The 6,992-nt window shown below is 42.9% G+C and overlaps 1 non-coding gene across 1 annotated transcript; it reads left to right on the top strand.

Moving 5' to 3' along the window:
* Nucleotides 1-1,985: 1,985 nt before the first annotated feature.
* On the top strand, nt 1,986-2,057 carry TRNAW-CCA (transfer RNA tryptophan (anticodon CCA)). Its single transcript has one exon. It is a non-coding gene; the product is annotated as a tRNA-Trp (tRNA).
* The last annotated feature ends 4,935 nt before the right edge of the window (nt 2,058-6,992 follow it).

The raw sequence follows: 6,992 nt of genomic DNA, 5'->3' as shown, positions 1-6,992 counted from the left end.
CAGGCTTAGTTCCACCCCTCCCCTCTACCCCGGAAAATGAGATCTTAGTTCCCCGACCAGGGATCAAACCTGAGTCCCCTGCATTGAAAGGCAGATTTTTTGAACACTGGACCACCAGGGAAATCTCTGTATATATATATTTTTTTTCTTTAATTTATTTATTTGGCTGCTCCAGGTCATACTTGTGGCATGTGGGATCTAGTTCCCTGACCAGAGCTGGAACCCGGGGCCCCTATATTGGGAACGTGGAGTCTTAGCCACTGGACCACCAGGCTAGTCCCAGGACTATATATTTCTAAAAGTTTTCACCCTGAGGTTAGTCTTATTTCTATTTAGGCAGCTGGACAGGTCCAACTGTGTGAGTGTGAATGAATTTAAGAGAAGGTACGATGAGTGTCATTTTCACCGTATCTCATTTAATCCTCCCAACTACCCTATAAGGTAGGCAGAGCTGGGATCCAAACCCAGGTCCTTTACCCTACATTGCACTGCCTCCCTCTGGACACTCAAAGCCCTCCATGACTACACTCCCATCCATCAGAACAGCCTCACCTCTCTCTGCTCAGGCTTCCCTCTAGGAATGAGAAAGGCTGTGATAAGCTGTGTCTGATCCAGAGGCAGAATGGTCTGTTTGGCTGAGATCTGAGTCCCCAGGACTGGGAAGATGACAATTTCACAGGAGTAGGTGGGCCTCCCACGTGGCGCCAGTGGTAAAGGATCCACCTGCCAAAGTAGGAGACGAAAGAGATGCGGGTTCAATTCCTGGGTCAGGAAGGTCCCCTAGAATAGGAAATGGAAACCCACTCCAGTATTCTTGCCTGGGAAATCCCATGGACAGAGGAGCCTGGTGGGTCCTAGTCCATGGAGTCACAAACAGCTGGACACAACTGAGCACACATACACCAAGAGTGGGTAGAAGGGAATATAAATTTATGTGTCCTGTGTCCTGCACATTGTGTAATAGATTCTTAGTATAAGTTGTTTCACTTACTCATAATTATTCTGTGGAGTGTCAGCAGTGTTAGTGAGAGCACGTGTATGTAAGGATTAAGAAATTAGAATAGGGAGCCATTTCCCCCAGTATTCAATCCCAATTTTGCTACTCACTAGCTGCATGACCTTGGGCAGGCCACTTACCCTACCTGTGGCTTAGTTTGTTTCTCTGTAAAATGGAAATGATAATAATCGAACTTGTCTCATAAGGTTGTAATGAGGATCAGTTTAACAGTGTCTGGCACATGGTAACCTCTTTCCAAGGGTTAACTCTTCATAGTGTTACTCACTGAGTCATGTCTGACTCTTTGCAACCCCATGGACTGTAGCCCACCATGCTTCTCTGTCCATGGAATTCTCCAGGCAAGAATACTGGAGTGGGTTGCCATTTTCTTCTCCAGGGGATCTTCCCTACCCAGGGATCAAACCCAGGTCTCCCTCCCTTACCATTTGAGCCATCAGAGAAGCCCTAGTTCTTCATAATGTCCTGATTTTAGAGGGGAGGAATTTGGACATGAAAAGGTTATGTAACTTGTTTGCCATTTAATCAGCAAATGGTTGCACTGATTTAAAAACATTTTTTAAAAATTAACTAATTAGTTTGGCTACACAAGGTCTTAGCTGTGGCATGTAGCATCTTTAGTTAGGGCATGTGGGATCTAATTCCCTGACCAGGAATCAAACCCAGGCACCTGCATTGGAAGCACGGAGTCTTAACCCCTGGACCACTAGAGAAGTCCCAGTTGCACTGAGTTTTTAAACCTAGGTATGTCTGCTTCCAAAGACCATATTATTTTTTAGTGCATATTACTGCATTCAGTGAGATAAAGACAATGAGCTTTTCAGAATAAGAGGTTGTCTCTTAAATATATACTTTTAATAAGAACATAGTGACACATTAAGGAGTTAAAAAGAGAGTGGGTTTTGAGATGAATGACAGAAAATTGCCCTCAGTTTACATACTTTTCATAGTCTAGCATTACACTGGGGCTTCCCTAGTAGCTCAGATGGTAAAGCATCTGCCTCCAAGGCAGGAGACCCAGGTTCGATCCCTGGTTCGGGAAGATCCCTGGAGAAGGAAATGGCAACCCACTCCAGTATTCTTGCCTAGAGAATTCCATGGACAGAGGAGCCTGGTGGGCTATCGTCCATGGGCTGCAAAGAGTTGGACACAACTGAGCTACTAACACACACACACACCCAGCATCACATTCTGGGGTCGTGGAAATATAGCATGGTCACCTGCGAGCAACTAATGGTTGTAAACCCTATGTAATGGTTAACTTTCATCATTAGAGTGTGCCAGTTTTACAGTGAGGAACTTAGCCATACAGAATCTAAGCATGGGTCCCAGATGGCATGGAATACAGACAAGTGAGATATGCATGATCAGTATACACACAGAAAAAAGGAGTTTGGGTGGGAGGTGGATTGTATGAATCAGTCTAGAGCCAAGAAAACAACTTGGGACTGGAGGCTGACTGCTTAGATTGCTTGCACTGGAAGGGAGCAAACAAACTGAGGGCAACCACCAAGATTTGGGGGAATGTCAGAGGGGAGAGAGCAGACACAGTAAACATAAGATGGGAACTTTCGGGAGATAGCAGACACAGTAAACATAAGATGGGAACTTTCGTGGCTGAAGGGAGTCTCAATAACTGCATCCTTTCTGATCAGGAATACAGCACCAGGTATTAAACACCTCAAATGTGCCTGTCATACATATCTTAAATACTCTCTCCTAGCACAGAATGAATGATAGTCAAAGATTTGTATTCATCACAGTATTATTTAAAATAAGAAAAATTTGTAGATGATTTGTTCCAAAATAAATTGATAAAATTGAATACTATGCAGCCATGAATAGTAATTTTAGGAATGGTTTTTAAACTGCATAGGAGCAAGGATCTTGCATGCTTGCTCATATCTGTAATAGGCTTTGCTTAAGACAATTCCTGGCACATGATAAGAGCACAATTAATATTTGTTAAAGGGACTTCCCTTCCCTAGTGGTCCAGTGGTTAAAACTCTAGTTCCCAATGCAGAGATGCAAGGTGTGTGGGTTTGCTCCCTGGTGGGGGAACTAAGGTCCCACATTCTGCGTGACATGGCCAAAACCCAGTATTTGCTAGAGAAAGAAATATAACGCTAAGTATAAAAAAATTACCAAAGGACACTAAACTGAATCTCTTGCTTTGAAAAGAATTCTGACCATACAAAAAGGAGTGTTAAAAAATGCTTCCATACTAAATACTAAGTACTCTGTATTGGATGGATCCTGAAACAGAAAAAGGACGTTAATCAAGCCATGAAAAGACACGGAATAGTCTTAAGCGCACATTGCTCAAAGAAGCAAACCAATCTAGAAAGGCTGCATGTATTGCATGATTCCTACTATGCTGGTTTCGTTGCCAGGTCATGTCCGACTCTTGCGCTCATGGACTTTTTTTAAAAGCCCTCCAAGCTGTCAGTGTACGGGATTCTCCAGGCAAGAATACTGAAGTGGGTTGCCGTTTCCTTCTCCAGGGGATCGTCCTGACCCAGGGATCGATGTCACCGGTTTCTGTTACATCCACCTGCACTGGCAGGCAGGTTCTTTACCACTAGCGCCACCTGGGAAGCCCAATTCCAACTATAGGAGATTTCAGAAAAGCCAAAACTAAAGAGACAGTAAAAAGATCAGTGGCTGTCAGGAGTTTCAGGAGAGAGAGGGGAAGGATGAATAGTGAGACACAGGGTGTCTTTAGAGCAGTGAAATTATTCTGCATGATACCATATTGGTAGATAAATGTCATTCATCATCTGTCAAAACCCATAGACCCATACAACACAAAGAGTGAGCCTTCATGCAAACTTTAATTGGTAATAGCGTATCGATATTAGCCCTTTACTTTAACAGATGTACTACACTAATACAAGGTGTTAATAACAAGAGAAACTGTGGGCAGGTGTGGAGAGGCTGGAATAGAATGGGTGTGTAGGACTGATACTACCCGCTCAAATTTTCTATAATTCTAAAATTCAATCAAAAAAACAAATTTTATTAATCTTTTTAAAATAGAACATTAATGGAAAAGCTTGTGAAATCTGAATAAATTCTGGATTTTAGCTAATAGTAATGTACTAATGTTAACATATTAGTGTTAATACAGTTACCATAGTTATGCAAGTTAACCTTATGGGAAACATAGTAAGGAATATATGAGAACTCTATACTATTTCTGTTACTTTTCTGGAAATCTAAAATTACTCCAAAATGAAAAACATGTTTTAAAAAAAATGCCTTACAGCAAATAACAGAGCCTCCTGGCTGACATCTAGTAGGGCTGTGTTCCAGTAGGGCTGCCAGGACTCAGGGGAACAGGAGAAGGGAAAGCAGATGATGAAGGGAAAGGTAAATGCTGACACTTCAGTTCTGGACTTCAGGTGACAGCAAGGGTACCTAAGAGATGAAATTAACCACTTTATGTGTTTTAAAACGCTCAAGTACATCTTAACAAAGAATTTACACAAATGCCATAAACTATTTTGGAAATAGAGTGACAAAGGAAGGACAAAGGAAGTTGGACCTTTTAAACTTGTCTCATCTTTCCTTTTGGAACATTTTTCTTTACTTCTATCCTCCCACATTTATTGAATGACTGCATTAGATCCTGGGGACTCCTCAAAGAACAGGGCAGAGGTGAACCCTGCCTTCAAGGACACAAAAATGTGGCCATCAACAGTCAAGGAGTAAACGTTTGCCCCTAATTTGATGCTCATCTCACCCTGAATGACCTCAATGTTTCGTTTATTATTTGTTGGTCTTTAGCACTCTCCTGGGTCCCAAGCAGAGTTGCCATTACCACCTTGTGCTGTTCCACAAGTTTTCAAAGACTTTCTTGTCCCTGCTTTATGGTATTTTATCAATGGCTGCTGCTGCTGCTAAGTCACTTCAGTCGTGTCCAACTCTGTGTGACCCCATAGATGGCAGCCCACCAGGCTTCCCCGTCCCTGGGATTCTCCAGGCAAGAACACTGGAGTGGGTTGCCATTTCCACCACCTCTGAAATGGGTGTCTTAAGGATTTCTTTAAATAGCCATCAGTGTGTCATTATCTTTCCTTTGAAAAGAATAGTAGCCATGGGGAGATGGCCTTAGGGGTGGGAAGGGCAGTCATTTAGCTTGTGGCTGTATGAAGTTGAGTTTCACACTAGGGCTCCTTAGACTTAGCTCACACTGGCCCTGATACTGGTTCATGGAATTTCAAAGAAAGGATCCTTTCTGGATATCACAGTCAGTTCCAGCTCTCAGGAGCTCAAGTACTGGACTGTTACCCTTTACTTTTCATGGTTCTCATCTCCCATCTGGCTCTTCCTTACCTGCTGACGTATTAAATCTGTTTCAGCAAAGTAGCAAGGGCAGGATACCTATTCTTAGGGACTTTATTTGGTTGGGCAGTAAGAAATTGCAGAGCAAAGTGTAATCTTTTCCTAGTTCCCATTGCCATCCCTGATCAGGGTAATTGATGGCGTTGGTGGTGACAGACATGCAGAATATGCTAGAAACATATTTTGAGGTGATCCTTGCCCATGGCCATCCCCAATCTATTTTAGGATGTATATCTAACTTTTAACCACAAGTGTCTGAACCAGGTTCAAGTTTCCTGTGTGTAGCTGGGGTGCAGCTGGTGTACTTCTGCCTCAGACAGGGGGGCTGGATGGCAGCCTGGGGGTGAGGGCCCCCAGAAACTGGGCTGGTTTCATGGGTGTCTGGCTATGAAGCCCCACAAATTCCATGCCTAAAAGGGCTCCAGCTGAAGTTTAAGGCTCTTCTGTCACTGTCTTGAAATTATTAATAATTTTTGAATGTTTATACATTTTAATTTTTCACAGGGCCCCCATCTTAGTCTGTTGAGGCTTCTATAACAAAATGCAATTGACTGGGTAGCTTAGAAACAACAGAAACTTATTTCTCACAGTCCTGGAGGTTGGAAGTCAGAGATCAGGAAGCCAACATGGTCAGAGGTGGGCCCTCTTTGGGGGCTGCAGACTTGGTGTTGTATTCTCATGTCGGGGGAAAGGGTGAGGGGGTCTCCCAATGTCTTTCTCACTCACAAGAGTAGCTCTGCTCTCATGCCCTAAACACCTACCAGAGTTTCCAACCCCTGATGCTGTCCTGATACTTAGGGCATTAGGGTTTCAACACATGAATTTGGGGGAGACACATTCATACCATAGCAGTCCCACATTTATGCAGCCAGTCTTGCCCAAGAATAGTCAGAAAAATTGGGGTTCTAATTTGGGCTCAGCTACTTGTTAGCCATGAAATCATGAGTAAAACCTTACCTGAACTTCTGGGCCTCAGTGTCTTCATCAATTAAATGGGACTATCTCCTCATTATGAGAAACATTTATGTGAGAAAACATAGTTTAAAGGACAAGCATGGTGCCAGGCACACAGATGAGATCTTGTTGTCCATGACTCCATCCATCTATTAATCCACTTATCCAGACTGTCTGTTTATGTAAATATTATGCTAGGTAGACCCTGTTTGGGATGCAGAATCGAGAAAAAATGTGTTCTCAAAAAGTTGACAACATAATGGGAGAGATAAGACCCCTTGGGCCACAATGGTCCCTTTCAATATAATTTAGACATAGCAATCACTTTGGGAACTGGTTATTATTCGGAGGGAGGTAGGGAGAAGGTAAGAGAAAAGTGAAGTGTAAAACTTAAGGATGAGAAGGTAAATTTGTAATTTGGGAGAGCCTGTGTCTTGGAGAAAAGTTGACAAGTGTAATCTTATTTTAGCCAATATCCTAGGGAGGGAGAGCATTGGTTATGTGGTTGAAGGGAGAGAGAGGAAGAAGGTTAGGGAGGGAGGTGGCCAAGTCACAGACTGAGGAGAAAGAAAAGAGCAAAACTGGACTTAATAATGGGCTCGACTACAAAATGTTGTCTTAAAGCTCAACATTCAGAAAACTAAAATCATGGCATCTGGTCCCATCACTTCATGGG

Source organism: Ovis canadensis, chromosome 1, assembly GCF_042477335.2.
Source record: "Ovis canadensis isolate MfBH-ARS-UI-01 breed Bighorn chromosome 1, ARS-UI_OviCan_v2, whole genome shotgun sequence".
In the NCBI taxonomy this organism is placed as follows: Eukaryota; Metazoa; Chordata; class Mammalia; order Artiodactyla; family Bovidae; genus Ovis; species Ovis canadensis.
Note: the sequence above shows the minus strand (reverse complement) of the source record. Positions and strands in the feature narration are given on the sequence as shown.